Genomic DNA, 16,778 nt, shown 5'->3' with positions numbered 1-16,778 from the left:
GAATGTACTGCACTGCAGAGGAGGTGGCATGGCCAGGTATTTGGCACATCGTACTCGGCGTTTGCCAGGGGAGTGTTGATATGGGTGAGAGCGGGGGTCCCTTTCCAGGCCATGAACCACCTGGTAGACCCTGAAGGTCGATTTGTAGCGGTGGGGGCTATATGGCCGTGATGTGGTTTTGTGTAGTGTATACACCCCCAATGTTGATCAGGCCCGTTTCTTTGATAAACTATCGGGCTCACTAGCACACTTCCTAGCGGGCCCCATAATATTGGGAGGTGACTTCAACTCGATCACTGATGTCTTACTGGACAGGTCACACCCGCCGTTGGCCGACTCCCCAGTGCGCAGGTTGGCCACACACAGGAAAGAGTGGCAAGAGAGATGGGGCCTTATTGATGTATGGAGGGAGCAACATCCTGAATCTAGGGACTATTCCTTCTTCTCAGCGCTACATGCATTACATGTTTGGATAGACTCCATCCTGTGTAGTGGCCCTCTGACCGCCATGATAGCGCACACAGAATACCTGGCTAGAACCATTTCGGACCACAATCCCTTACTGATGACTGTTCAGTGGCAGCGAACGAAATCGGCGGTCCCAACATGGAGACTGCGACCTGATACGTTGGAGGACCTGGTGTTCAGCGATAAGGTCCACCAGGGCATCGAGCGTTATTTTGCTGAGAATTAGGGCTCAGCTGCCACGAGGTTGATAGAATGGGATGCCATGAAGGTGGTAGTGAGGGGCATCTGCATGGGCAGGTTTTTGAATGAAAGAGCAACGGTTTTGGCTGATTTGGAGAAGGCGGAATGTGTGCTGAGAGATCTAGAGCAGTGTAGGCCTGAGCGACCAGACTTACAGGACCGGCTGCTAGAGGCGAAGGAATTGGTTGCGACGGAAACGGAGCGCCTGCGGTGTTATGACTACAAGTTGTATATCACCAAGGTGCATGCGGAAGGAGATAAGGTTGGAACCCTACTGGCTAAACTTGCTAACCCAGAACCTAGAGGCTGCCCGATTCTGAGCATAAAGACGGAGACGGGGGAGGTGGTCTACTCGCAAGCATCGGTTCTGGCGCACTTCCTGACATACTATATGACTTTGTATGAAAGTCGGCTAGAGGTGGACACCCCTACAATTGACGACTACTTAGAGAATGTACATCTCCCAGTACTGGACGGCGCTACTGCAAAGGCCCTGGGCGGTGCCATAACGGTATCGGAGATTAGGGTGGCCATCAAGCAGATGGCTAGAAATAAGACATCGGGGTGGATGGCCTACCGATTGAATTCTATGTGAAATATATTAATGTTCTGGCGCCCAGGTTACTAGAGGTATACTCTGAAGCCATGGAACTGGGGCATCTACCACAATCGATGAGGGAAGCACTGGTGGTCCCGCTGGTGAAACCTGTAAGGAGGCCACCGACGTAACATCGTATAGACCCCTGTCTATGCTGACGGTGGATTACAAGATTCTGAGTCACATTTTGGCCACTAGATTGCTGCCGCACATGACCATGCTGATCCATAGGGACCAAGCCTGGTTTATTCCTACTAGGAACACCTCAATAAATATCCGCCGTCTGGTCCGGCTACTGGATAGAGCCTTGGAAGCGGATCAAAAACCAGCAGTATTGTCGGTGGATATCGAAAAGGCGTTTGATAGCCAAGAGTGGAGGTACCTTGATAGGGTGTTGGAGAAGTTCGGACTAGGGGGCGGCTTTGGGTGCTGGACAAGAGTTTTTGGTGACAGCAAGGGTTCGACTGGGGTCTATTATATCCTCTGACTACCCAGTATGTAGGGGAACGAGGCAGGGATGCTCGATGTCCCCCCTGTTGTTTGCATTAGCAATGGAACCTTTGGCGGTACAGGCGAGGACGGGGGTGTTGTACAACGGATTAGAAATGGTGGGGAGGTTCATCACATATCACTGTACGCAGATGATCTGTTGCTGTACCTAGAGGACACGGAGAGAGAACTAGAAGGGGCAGTAGAGATGCTGTCGAGTTTTGGTGAGCTATTGGGCCTCAAGGTGAACTGGAATAAAACTTGCGTTTTCCCGTTGAGGGTGGATACGCCATATCCCCCACTTACAGTAGATGTGGTCTGGGAGGGAACTTGCTTTACCTATCTAGGGGTCCGTATATACCACGGTGCCATGAATCTGTTGGAAGGCAACATAGGGCACTGTATAAGAGCTCTGAGAGGGTGTATGACCTTTTGGGCTTCCCTGCCTTTGTCGGTGCAAGGCCGGGTGCCATTACTGAAGATGGTGGCTTTACCCAGGTTGCTTTATTACTTCCGTACTTTACCGGTGTGGGTCCCTCAGTGGATCTTTAAAGAACTGAGAACGATGGTTATTGATTTTCCTTGGGGACACGGGAGGCGCAGGGTGGCATTGAATACTCTGATGAGGCCCAAACTCGAAGGAGGGATGGCGGTTCCGGATTTTGAATTGTACTATCTAGCGGCACAATTACAGATATTGACCCAAAGCATCGCTAAGGAATTTAGAGGCCCAGACCAGGAACGAGGATCAGATATCCAAAGACACATCTTATCATATATAATTATGCAACAGAAATTAGAGTTGAGAGGATTGTCCATGGAAGAGAAAACCCTATGGCTGTACTGGCATAGGAGTTTGAAGAGAGCGAAAGCGGCAAGACCATACGCGCCGGAGATTCCTCTAGGGATGTTGACGGCGCTGCCGCACGGCGGCGATTGGTCTCCACTATTAGAATGGGAAGAATTGGGCTTGCAGATGGTGGGAGACTTATATGTTGATGGGATGCTGGTCCCCTTTAGGGTATTGCAAGATCAGTTTGGTCTCCCGGATGGGAGCTACCTCTTGCATGCGGCAGTGGCCGCGGCGATGCAAAACCACTGGAAGGGTGGGCTGGCGGAACCCGACACGACCATGGCCTGTCAATATGTGGTAATGGCGGCGGGTACGATCAAAGCGGTTACCTGCCTCCACTCTAGAATGTTGCATGAGGGACTGGAACCGCTTACTACACTGAAAGAGAAATGGGAGGAAAGTATAGGCAAACCTATACCAGACGCGGTCTGGGGACAGATTTTGAAGAGAACTCGGAAGGGTTGCAGAAATGCCCGCTTCCAGCAAGTGCATTTCTTTGTACTACACAGGGCCTATCTGACCCCGGGGATGATCAGACGGTACTTCCGGGTACAAGACGCTACATGCCCGAGATGCTTAGCGCCTGAGGTGGACCTCGACCATTTATTGTGGGGTTGCCCGAAGCTGGGGACATACTGGCCGGAGGTGGGGGAGCTTCTGAATACAGTTACTGATCGTGAAGTAGAGTTTTATATGGCGACATGTCTACTGCTTTGGTTCCCCCACACGGCCAGGACGAAAGTTATGAGTAAATTTATTGACCTAGGACTCATATTAGCCCAGAGAGAGATCACCTGGCACTGGAAATCCAAAGAGGGCCCTTCAGTTAGGAGATGGATGAATGAGCTGCTGAAATGGTCAAGATGTGAAGGTGTGATCAGGTTGCGGCAGGCCGCTAGGACTGCAAATGTTAAGGACCTGGAGATGGCGAGGGCTTGGGAAACAATAGTTCAGGCTTTAAAAGATTACCTGACAGAGGATGAAGAATAGAGGCATCCGGAGAGGGGGGTTCCATGGGACATGTAAGAACGACTCATCAGGTGGCGAACTCTTGAGCCAGATCTTACTATTACAACCCACATCAGCAGCAGTTGGGGGAGGGAGGGGTAAAGGGGGGGAATACTAGGGATCCGCCATAGCGACAGGAGGGATGCCCGCGGAGGGGATTTACGGTTATAAATGAAGGAAGGAACAATCGGGCCATGACACTTTATGTACTTATGGGTTGGTTAATGATAGTCCCCAGAAAATACCACGAGGGTGGGCACTGGAATTGATTGGAAGGGGCGGGCTCGGAAGATATTGGCGTCACTCATTATGGGTGGCTGAATATAATGGGCGATGACTTGAGGGGGGAGTTTGGGGGGGGTAAAATGCAGATACTAAATTGTGTTGCTGACCGGACCTCTTTATGAGGTGGCCACCATGACATCTATGCTGGAAGGTACTGGTACGCCGCCCAGCCTCCGGGATGTGGGCTGAATGGCTGTGTGCAACTTTATAACACGAATGTGCTTTTAGATGTCATGAGCGAGAAGGTTGACCAACTTCGATGCTTTGTTTATAACTCTGCAATAAAAACATGTTTTTTTTAAAAATGTGTTAATGTAACAAATAAATGTAAAATATGTACAATATTTTACAAAAAAATATGTACAATAACAATTTGCATATCATTAACATTAAATTTACATTAAAATATTCACTTTTTCAAAATCTCCACATCCTTATGCCCTAAAAATCCAATATCCAGCTGCTAAAAAGAATGATCAATCCACTATTTTTATACATTAATAAAACAAAAAAGACAGATTTCAACAATTTCATAATTCATAAATATCTAACTTAAAACACATTTTTTTTTATAAAGGCATAGAATCCAACGCTACAATAAATTACAAACAATATAACACAAACAATCTTGCACTCAAAGATATTTTCTAAATCCATATTTTTTATAAAGATATTAAAAGCAACACTCAAAACAATATGTTTACCTTTGATATTGCTGTGGATGATATTTTTGCCATCCCAATATTCTTGACATGATATTTTTATATCACAATCTTTTTTGTTCAATATTTTGTTCAAACACCAGGTTTTAACTCTGTAGCTGTCAAACTGACTATTCGCTATCAATAATACATAGGCTAGACTTAAAGTTAAAGTTAAAGTGGCTAGAAGGAACTATGTGCAAGCACAAATGGATAGGAAGAGTAATTTTTAAAAAGCAGCCAGGGAATATCTAAAGGAGGCCTGTGATGATAGGAAAAATGTAGCCTTTTGAAGGATTGTGAATCGCCTAATTTTTTATGAGATAGCCTTACCAGATATGAAACAAACCATCCCGCTATGAATTAGGTAGCTCAATTTGGAAATATCTACTCAAGTAATGTTGCTTCTAGTTGTTATCTAAATCCAGAAAGAGGGCTGCCACTTCAATTTGAACTAGATGAGGTAAGAAAAGACAGAGGGAATCATACCAGGGAAAGCGTAAGGTCCAGATGGGGTGCCGGATGATCTTTCTAAATTGTGTATGGATTTCTGGGCCCCATTCATTTCCCAACATCTGAATACTGTAGCCCGCAGCCACATACCTACATCCTGGAAACAATCAATTATTGTACACATTTTTCAAATGGGGAACCAAGAGGACCCAGCATGCAATTGGTCCATATCATTAATAGACACTGAAGTGAAGGTTTTGGGTAGGATTCTCTTAAAGCAACTAGTGGATTGGTCTAACTGTAAATATATTCTGTTCGATATTCAATACTTCTTTAGGCCAGACAGGGGTGATAGAATTCACTTTTCGATGCTCTAATTACCCTATGATGACGTGTGAGTTAGCATCATATGACTAACTAATGCATTTACGTAAACGCACTTATGCTGAATTCATATTTTTACTTATTGCTTATATTCAAATGTATGCGTGACCATATTAGTTTCTTAGCTTAGCCTGTGTGCCACCATTTTGTGTAACTCTCTGTGCCTGCGGGCTCTGCTCGCTCATGCCCCTCCCGCAGGAATACAGAAATATACTAAGACAGCAGTTTTCGTTTCTCGGCTTACTGTGGTCGAAACTAGCAAGTTTCGTTATCAGTAATGTTCTCATGCCCAGAGACGCCGAAGCCTGGCTCCCTGGCCTTGAGCAGAGATAATAATGTATCCCTCGCAGGTGCAGATGCCTGCTGTATGAGAGCATTGTTCACTGGTCTGGGGCTCAGTAGTTTTCCACAAGGGGCGTACCCTATTCACTGTATTGCATTATAATGTATTGCTGTGATGCAGAGAGTCAGTCCTCTCGTTCGCACTCTTAGGAGTGAGGTCGGACAGGGCCCTCTCATATGAGTGTTATTTGGCCTAATAAAAGACTTTTGTTATACTTCTCCACTGTCCGGCTGACTTCCTATAAGGTAATTATAGGTGAGTGCTGTAAGTCACTCGGGTGGATTTGAGCCACGCTTATCAGATGGCGCCCGAACAGGGACCCCGCGATAAGGATCTTTCTCACCCGTAAGTGGGCAGCAGAAGACCGGGGACCCGCTGGTCGGCACGGTGGGTCCGGGATCCCATTTGATGCCGAGCTTGGTTCTCGCAGCGCTGCCCCACCCTGCTGATCGGGAGAGGTCCCGGTTCGGATCTTACGCCGGGGTCCAGAAGGCGGAACTTGAAGCTGACCGTGTTGGTCCTGGCAGCCGGAGGTGGAGAACGGTAGAGGTCGGTGCCGCCAACGGAAGGTGAGTGGTCCACCTGTGATTGCTGCAGGAACAGGAGTGTTCCGGGAGACTAGAGTGTCTCCGATGGTTTGAGGAGCCGGTGTGCTCCTGGGGCTAGTGTGCTCCGGGGAACTCAGAGTACGAGTTGGTGCTCTGACAGACTTGACGGGGTTGGGGACGTATTTCGAGGTAATTGTTTGTGGTGATCCGACCGGATGGTACTGTGGTGAAGGCGTGGCTCATTGTGGGTAGACTCTGGTGCGCTTACCCTGAACTCCTAGTGTGGTGATTCAGTGGAGGTGTGATCCGGGTTTCCCGCGGTAAAGTGCGCAGTGATCCGCAGTGCCGCACGGGTGGCGGATTCGTTCCCCTTCCTCAGAACAGTTAGTGTACTGTTCGGTCTGCGGTAGAGTCCAGGTTCCCCAGGACTTGGTCGACGGGCCTTGTCCCAGTTGGTAACACGTGTTCTGGAGATATTGTACATGTGTACGTGGTTTGTCTATATGTTTATGTGTGAATGAACTTGAGCTGTGATTCGAGATAAAGCAAAGATGCCGTGTTTTAGCAAGTTGCGATGTTTTGGATGCTGTTGTCGACCCTCAGATACCAGACTGGCCGAGAGCCAACCCGCACCCCCTGAAGGGACACCGAGTTTTGATATGTATGTTAAACATGGACTGGTCCCGATCATGTTTGGCACTTTGTGGCATCGATACACTGCTGATAATGTGGATTTACAATGGCCTTTGACGGGTTCTTTTGATGAAGCTAAATTGGATTATTTGCAAGATAAACTGTTTGCTAGGCGTAGCCGTCAGAGTATGTTTGACTCTTTGCGAATATGGCAGAAAGAGGTCAGGAAACGTAAGATGCGAGAGGAGAAAGAGGAGTATAAAAAGTCCACCCAGACTATGGCGCAGAAAGCGAGAGAACAGGTGGGGAATGAGAATGCATTACGCATGGAGCGCGCAGATAGACTTTGTAGGTTGAAGGAAAATAAAAGTTACGTAGTGAGAGAGGACGACCCAGATGAGATGGAGGACATTTTGAATGCCCGACCCCCTCCCCCTTATGCCCCGCAGCCATTGTACCCCTCATTGCCACTTTCGGCCCCTAGTAGCGCCATTCCAGGTCCTTCAGCGAGTGCCCCCCAACAATCCCTGCCCTCGACACCCCTCGTTTCTCTACTTCAGCCCACTTCACCCGCCCCCTCGCCATTTTCTCTAGCACTCCCTACTGTCTCAGCTAGCACCACCCCAAGTCAGGAGATGCTAACACCGAGTCGCGGCGCAAGTAGCGGATTGCTCTCACAGGTACGGAAGCTGCTTACGCGTTCTACTGTTGGTTTGGATGAAAAAAGTTTGGTGGCTAACCAGGCATGTCAATGGGCCAGGAATAATATTTATTCGTTTGATGATATCTGGTCCACCATGAAAGATTTTGAGCCATTAATGCAGCAGCACGCTTTGTGGCACATGGCTAGTGTATTGATACTGTTATGGGAGCAGGGCTATGGAGGTGTGGCTCCGGCGGTTTTGCGGGATATACAGGCTGGAGCGTACAGAACGAACACAGGGGTGAAGGAAGTGATGAGTAGTTTGCGCGCGCTTTTGCAATACAGGAATGAATTGCCCTCTGCCGGTACACCCCATTTCCCAGGTCTCCACCCAATGCGAGAGGTGCACCCTATTTTTCATCCTGAGGTCCCCGAGCTGTTAGACCCACTCACGAGGGCTGTAACAGGGAACAGAATTGATGCGCATTTTCAGGAGCAATGGGTGTATACGCCATGGAAGAGAAGTGAGGTGCTGTCATTGAAAGCTCAGCTGCCGGATTCTAGAAAGAATCCGACCGCCTATTACAAAGAGCTTACGGAAGCGGCGTCTTCTACTGTGATGACGTTGGCTGATGTTGAATTGTTTTTCGGGCTTTTGGTCCCGGTTGATGTGTGGCGACAAGTGAAAGGTACGGATCATACGGAGGAACTGGGTGGTACATGGCAGGAGTTGCAGGATTGGGACAAGGAGCGTAAGCCAGGGGAGAAGCCGAAGGCTGAGATATTGGCTTTGCCAGGGCGTATTATAAAATATATGCATTCCCTCATCCCCCCGAAAAAGGTAGATTGGGACAAATTGACGGCTTGCAAGCAGAAAAAGGATGAGGCGGTCTCTGATTTCTTTACGAGGTTTGAGGAAACGTATATGGATTTTAGTGGGCAGGATGTGTCACAGGATGGAGGGTTACGGCTCTTCGTCAACAGGTTTGTCACAAACTTATTGCCTGAGATATCGGCCAGACTGCAAGCGTCGGAGAGCACGTGGACAACGTCCTCTCCTTCGGGAATACTAAGTATGGCGCAATATTACGAGCACAGGGAAAATGAAAATAAGGACAAACAGGAAAAGAAGGCTAAAGATTTGAAGACGAGGGTTTTATTGCAGCAGGTGGCAAGAGGCAGAGGAAGGGGTGCAGGGCCGAGCCGCGGAGGTGGATTTGGAAGAGGTGAGAGCAGGGACAGGCTGGGACCGAATCAGTGCGCGAAGTGCAAGCAGGAGGGGCACTGGTGGAGGGATTGCCCGCTGCTGCAGGCAAGCGCTGGTGTAGGGCGCGGACGAGGAAGAGGTGGCGGTGATTTTGGGAGACAGGCTGCGCGATCAGAAGGAGGCGGGAGACCGGGAGGCAATTACTTTGACAACGGGACAGATAGACAACAGTCGCAGAGGAGCGGGGGCCAGTATTACAATGATGATTACTCAGTTGATGATTTGACAGGGTTCTCCCACAACTAGGACAGCGTAGGACAGAGCATGGGACCAGTACTTATGGAAGTTGATCAGAGGGGACCTTATGTCGAAGCCGACTTACTAGGGTCTCAGCAGAAATTTCTAGTGGATACGGGTGCAATGAAAAGTTCAGTGGCTCGTTCTCAGGTCCCAGGGGCGGCTCTGTCTGGCAAGAATAACATATCCGTGGGTTTCGCAGGAACTCCGGTGATTAGCCCCATTTCTAAACCTCTCACGCTAACGATTGGTCCTTTTACTGTTGATTCACCGTTTCTGTTGACATCAAATTGTGGTGAAAATTTGTTGGGGTTAGACTTATTGAAGAGATTGCATGCTACCATCTATTGTTCCCCGGATGGCGTGTACCTTACTCTAGGCCCCAATGTTGCCCGCCCACTACAGTGCTTTTCAAAAGACGACCCGCTGCCACCTGAGTTTCGAGGCATACCAGACAGCTTGTGGGCCGTCAGTGATAATGATGTGGGAAGAATGGACATTGCCCCGGTGTCAATTAGAGTGAAGGTGGGAGCCAAATTGCCCAGAATACCACAATACAGAATACCTAGAGAGGGTGAGAAGGCCTTGTTACAGATAATTCAAGAATTGATACAGTCTGGAGTTGTAGAAGAGACTGATTCGAATATATGTAACAGTCCTATTTTGCCTGTACTTAAAAGACGGTCACCTGATGCAACTGATAATACTCCTGATGTCTATAGATTTGTGATCGATTTGCGGCAGGTGAATAGAGTAGTGGAGCCACAGTATCCGGTGGTCTCGGACATCACTACGATATTAACAATGATTCCACCTTCGGCCAAATATTTCTCTGTCCTTGATTTGAAAAATGCTTTCTTCAGTATTCCAGTACATGAAGATAGCAGGTATCTCTTCGGATTCTCATTGGCTGGCCGAAGTTTCCGCTTCAAGAGAATTCCTCAGGGGTACACTGAGAGTCCTAGCATATATAGTCAGGCTCTAAAGGCACAATTGGATGATTTGGAACTTCCACCTGGCAACGTAATGTTGCAGTACGTGGATGATATCCTAATAGCATCGGATGACGAACAGGGTTGTCGGGATGCTACTGTGAAATTGTTGCACCATTTGGCTAAAAGGGGGCATAAAGTGTCCCTTCCGAAATTCCAATACTGTCGAACGGAGGTCACCTACCTCGGTCACCTCCTTTCGAAAGTGGGGAGGAGATTGACGCCGGAGCGCATAAAAGCGATCACTAACATGCAGGTACCTAACACGCAGCGAGAGGTGCGCGCGTTCCTAGGCATAACATCGTATTGTCGTCAGTGGATACCTAACTATGCGTTACTAACGAAACCCCTATTGTATCTGACTACCAAAGAAGTGCGCGAACCCCTACCCTGGACCCCCGCATGTCAGGAAGCGTTTGAGTTACTAAAAGAGTCTCTGTGTTCTGCGCCAGTTCTTGGAACACCTGATTACCAGAAGCCTTTTGTTCTTTACGTGCACGAGGCGGAAGGTTGCGCGTTGTCTGTCCTAACTCAGTGTTTTGGGGGGAAGCAGAGACCGTGTGCGTATTTCTCTGCTGTGCTCGATAATGTGGCAAGAGCGCTGCCGAGCTGTCTGAGAGCCACGGCGGCTGCTGCGGTTTCTATAAGACAATCGGCAGGGCTCGTGCTGGGAACAGATCTCACAGTAATGGTACCGCATGCTGTGGATATTTTACTGAACAGGACACAGACGCAGCATTTAACAAGTGCTCGTCTGACGGGTTACGAGATGACTCTTTTTGCACCCCATGTAACAATTAAAAGGTGTGCCACATTGAACCCTGCCACCCTGTTACCTATCCCCACAGATACTGACACAAATGATGATGACATACATGACTGTTTGTATAGGACTGAGGAGGAGACAAAGGGGAGGGTGGATCTGACAGACAGGCCCATGGAAGAACCAGACGGGGAACTGTATGTTGATGGATCCTGTTTTAAATTACCAGACGGGACATCGACAGCAGCATATGCAATAACGACATTACAGACGGTGGTAGAGACTTCTAGAATACCTTACAATTCTGCTCAGGCTGCTGAGATTATCGCTTTACTGAGGGCATGTGAGTTGAGTGAGGGGTTGGATGTGAACGTTTACACTGATAGCCAATACGCCTTTGGCGTGGTTCATAATTATGGGCGACTTTGGGCAGAACGGGGATTCTTGACCTCCCATGGACAGCGCATCCAACATGGTCCACTGATATTACGACTGTTAACGGCATTGACATTACCTAAACGATTGGCTGTGATAAAATGTAGCGCACACAAGACAATAGTGGACGATGTCGGGCGAGGCAACGCTTTTGCCGACGAGACAGCAAAAGAGACTGCTAGAGAAAAATTACCACGAATGTTTGTGGCAGGGCCAGCACGATGGGTCCCAGATATTCATATGTTCGCAGACACGGTACAGAGTGTCAAGAACATACAAAGTAAGGTGACGGATGAGGAATTGAGAGCATGGAAGGATGGGCAGGGACGACTGGATGCGGATGAATGTTGGACAGATGTAACAGACAAGAGAAGATGGATGTTACCGAATGCGTATGTCCTTCCAGTAGTGACGATGGCACACGGGCCTGCCCATGTGAGTGCGAAGGGTATCTGCAAACTATTAGACCCGGTGTGGAGCAATAAAAATATCTCTAAGATGGCCACCAATTTGGTTCGTCAATGTATGGTGTGTTTGAGACACAATCCTGGAAAGGGTACCTCTGTCCCAACTGGAAATTTTGCACCCCCCTCTTTCCCTTTTGAGGTGATTCAGATGGATTACATAGAGATGGAAAGAGTCAACAACTTGAAGTACGTCCTTGTAGTCGTATGCGCCTTTAGTAGGTGGGTGGAGGCGTTCCCAACGAAAGACTGCACGGCTATGTCTACTGCTAAAATGTTGATAAAGGAGTATTTCTCCCGCTTTGGATTACCTAGGGTGATCTGGAGTGATAATGGCACGTCCTTTAATGCTGAATTAGTGAAAATATATGCAAAGGTTTACACATCACCCAGAAGTTCCACTCGGCCTTGCATCCTCAGGCAGCAGGACTAGTGGAACGCTTTAACGGGACGCTCAAGTTAAAAATGGCCAAAATATGTGAGAGTACAGGTCTCCGTTGGCCAGACGCACTTCCCTTAGCCTTGCTATCCACAAGAGTCACTGTAAATGCAAAAATGGGCGTCTCCCCGCACGAGGTGGTATTTGGCCGCCCGGCCAATATCTGGGGAGTGCCCCGACCAAAATGTTTTTCCGAAGTTCCTTATCCTCTGTTGACAGACTATCTGTATGCTTTGACTAAAGATCTTCGTTCTATTCATCAGCAGGTAGCAGACACTCTGAAGCCGTTGCCGGAGGGGCCTGGACATACCATCCACCCAGGGGATTGGGTCGTGGTGCGACGATACCAGCGGAAGTCCTGTTTGGAGCCGAGATGGTCAGAGCCTCGTCAGGTGCTCCTCACCACGCGCACAGCACTGCGGGTTGAAGGCAGAAAGGCGTGGACCCATGCCTCTCATGTAAAGAGGGTCCCGCTCCCGTTGCCCTATGATCGATGGGTTCAAGATGGCATCGCTGACCAGGAGTTTGAAGATCTTCCGAGGTATGTTCCTTTCTCGGATGCTTCACTGATTGGAGAAGAGCGAAGCGGCATTGAAAATTCTGTGAGCTCGACAACTCCCTTTGTTGCTAGCAAAGAGATACCGGAAAGTTCAGCATCTGCCACGGAGACACCTGCTTTGTTCTCCGACCCCGAAGTGCCAGGGAGCACTCGCTACAATTTGAGGCCCCGAAAGAAATAAGTGCAGTGCTGGAATGTGATGGACTAAATACTGGAAGAAGGGCTTAGTGGACATTCTGAAAAAGAAGATTTAGTGGTAAGGGATGGACTTGTAAGAGCCCTGGTGTTTAGCCGAAGATTGTGTTCTTTGAGACTATAGAGTGGTGCGGGGCCCAAATAAAGTGCTTCCCTTGTTTCAAAGGTTTTTGACCAACAACGTGGGAGTAGGTATGGACGGTAAAAGCCTGCCTGTGAGGCTTTGAAGGACACAGGGAGAAGATCCCTTTTTAAGGGTTGAAGAACCCCTCTGGCCGGTGGAGGATTGTCTGGGACTATTTTTTCTTAGTAACAGTGTGATTTTTATTTTTTCCTTTTGATTTTTGATATTTTGAACGATTATTAAAAATGTATCCCTTTGGGCGGCCAATTCCTGATGAGGAACAGCCTTTTGCAGCTCCCCCTAGACGTGAGCCCGATTCCCCCTGGTTGGCCCTTCCCCGAAAGGGAAAGATTGTAGTAATAATAATTGTTTTAATTGCCTTTTTGGTGACTCTTGGAATATTGTTTTTCGTAGATAAACATTATCCCGTTCATGCATTTGCACCCACACCTACTGCTGTTCCAGAACATAAAATGCTCACTGTTGAATATGGTGAGAGGATGATACGTAAGAATTATAGGGATAATGTTTTTATTAAAACTCTGCATCACGCACATGCCACTACCAACATGACAGATTGCTGGGTATGTGGGCTTTTGCCTTCTGCTGCCTATAAAAAAGATAGATTCCTCGCTCTCCCTTTAACGCCAGTGAATAGCTGTGTGGGGTGGTATACTCTTATAGGTCTTGTTAAATATTTCCAGCAGCCAGATTCCTTGACTCCACTCCTACAGAATAGGGGGTGGACAATGACAATGCGAGTGCGGCCCTTGCCTTCAGCTTCCCTTGGACGAATGTACACTGACGGACGTTTTGACCAGACTTTTATACAGACATGTGAGAAAAAGTTGGGTCGCTTCTTGACACCTAATGATACTGATCGACTAAGGGATAGTTTCATGAAATTGAACGCCACTTTGTCTTATAGGCATCCCCCTAGGAGTAACGACAGCTCCAAAAGTTTGATACCCCTGGCTGTGGTAGGTCCTCCTCCATTTTTCTGTATAGAGGGAAGGGGTCCCATCAAGGTTGGAAATAGCTCTTGTAATGTGACTGCCTCAATACGCCTGCCCGTTAGCCCTTCCTTGATTGCCCCACCCAGTGTCTATTTTGTTTGCGGTGAAAATGGGTACTTATGGTTGCCCGAGGGTTGGGGTGGGGTGTGCTACCTGGCTTATCTGATTCCCCCCGTGTATGTGGCTCCCTCTGATTACCACAGAACTCATCGACGATTCCCCAATACTCCAGAGCAGCCGCAGGGGCAGCGTAAAAGGAGGGACCTTCAGGTAGAGGACGTTGATCAGACAGATACCTCGTATCAGCAATGGACTGATTTTTCTAAGGGTCTGCTTCCTTTCTGGGGTCCTATATTCAATAGTAGAGCTATCAGACGACTCTCTAGGGTAATGGAAAAGGTGGTTCTGGTTGAGGCTGACATTACGACTAACATCTCTGTTGAGGTTCAGGCTATGAGATTATTTACGATCCAGAATAGGATGGTCCTTGACGTCATACTAGCTGATAGGGGCGGGGCCTGCCGCGTCATCGGGACCTCTTGCTGTGTGTATATCCCTGACTCCGCCCCGACTGTTAACTTGGCAGTACAAAAATTGCATAGATTAGCGACTGAACTACACCAAGATAATGGAACATGGTCTCTCCAAGGGTGGCTCTGGGGTGCCTTTTCTTCCTGGGGCTGGAAAATACTGATGGGATTGGTTGGAGTAGTGAGTGTAATACTGTCATGCTGCCTTTGCATATATTGCCTTCCTCCATGTTGTTCAATGTGTGCTGCAAATATTCGTCCGAAAAAGAAGTTGCCAGGTCAATATACGACTTCTATGATTACTGAAATTCCTGCTGATGCAAGTTGGTTAATGTTTATTGCAGAAGATGTTCTAGACTGAAGTAGTAAAGTCCTGCCCCTAGAATGGATGTCGGCACTACCTTTGGCAAATAAATGAGGCTATAGTTAGCCAATGATGCTAAAAGGAGGGTCTGATAGAATTCACTTTTCGATGCTCTAATTACCCTATGATGACGTGTGAGTTAGCATCATATGACTAACTAATGCATTTACGTAAACGCACTTATGCTGAATTCATATTTTTACTTATTGCTTATATTCAAATGTATGCGTGACCATATTAGTTTCTTAGCTTAGCCTGTGTGCCACCATTTTGTGTAACTCTCTGTGCCTGCGGGCTCTGCTCGCTCATGCCCCTCCCGCAGGAATACAGAAATATACTAAGACAGCAGTTTTCGTTTCTCGGCTTACTGTGGTCGAAACTAGCAAGTTTCGTTATCAGTAATGTTCTCATGCCCAGAGACGCCGAAGCCTGGCTCCCTGGCCTTGAGCAGAGATAATAATGTATCCCTCGCAGGTGCAGATGCCTGCTGTATGAGAGCATTGTTCACTGGTCTGGGGCTCAGTAGTTTTCCACAAGGGGCGTACCCTATTCACTGTATTGCATTATAATGTATTGCTGTGATGCAGAGAGTCAGTCCTCTCGTTCGCACTCTTAGGAGTGAGGTCGGACAGGGCCCTCTCATATGAGTGTTATTTGGCCTAATAAAAGACTTTTGTTATACTTCTCCACTGTCCGGCTGACTTCCTATAAGGTAATTATAGGTGAGTGCTGTAAGTCACTCGGGTGGATTTGAGCCACGCTTATCAGGGGAGAATCAAACGGTACCTTAACCTCTACTTAGTGACTAATAAATACGCCGCTGTTAAAAAGGTTTGCATATATTTGGCCTTCATGGACCTCAACACAACATTTGCTACAGTGGATAGATCTAAGCAGGGGTTGAGTGTCTGAAAGGTTTCTGTGCTCCGTCCATCATCTCCTTGTGTTTGCTTAGTTCGCCCTAAGTTGGCAGGGTATGCCAGACGTGGGTCCCTTGCTCACTTTGCCACTGGATTCAAGCTAGCCTGGCTGATGAGGGGTGTCACCCCGAAACCGGTCCCAGGACGCTTGTTTCCAGTCCACGGAAGACCTGGCTTAGTAATTCGGGCTGGACTGTTCCCGTGAAGAACAGGGTCAAGGCTGATTTGCATATGGCTGGGTCTGAACTGGGGTGGCGAAGTGAGCTAACTAACGAGGATCGATTCACCCCTGATCTGTGACTGGGGGCGAGTTTCTGAAAAGTTTCAGCACTCCTTGCATCATCTCCTTGTGTCTGCCAATGTTAGCACATTAAACCCAGACTCACTGGCTTTCCCATGTTTTTTTTTCTGGACATTGAAAATGTTCTCCATGTGAAATATCTTCTGTCCCTAAAACAAATAAGGATATATTTGAGTGTTTTTCATTCTTATTTGCACATTTACTGCAACCTTTGTGTCACTGGTTGTATGGGTGTGAAAAATGCGGGAGTTCTGCGAAGAAGTGGGAATTTGTGAGTATGTCTGTACCTCATATCTTTCCAGTGAAGCCCGAAATGGAATCTGTGGGAATAATATTCCACAAAATATGTTTCGGTAAATGAAGATTTTGGTATTTATATCCAAAAGTTTAACTTTCTGTGACCCAAAATGGTAGTGAAGTGCATGAAGCTTTTTGAGCATGAGGCCCGTATGGTCAACGTTCACTTTCTCTGCACTGTAACTCAAAATAGAATGAAGGTGAAATGAAAAAACTGAAGTTCTTAAAA

This window comes from Lissotriton vulgaris, chromosome 4_1, assembly GCF_964263255.1.
Source record: "Lissotriton vulgaris chromosome 4_1, aLisVul1.2, whole genome shotgun sequence".
Lineage (NCBI taxonomy): Eukaryota > Metazoa > Chordata > Amphibia > Caudata > Salamandridae > Lissotriton > Lissotriton vulgaris.
The sequence above is the reverse complement of the archived record's forward strand: the minus strand, read 5'-3'. Positions refer to the sequence as shown.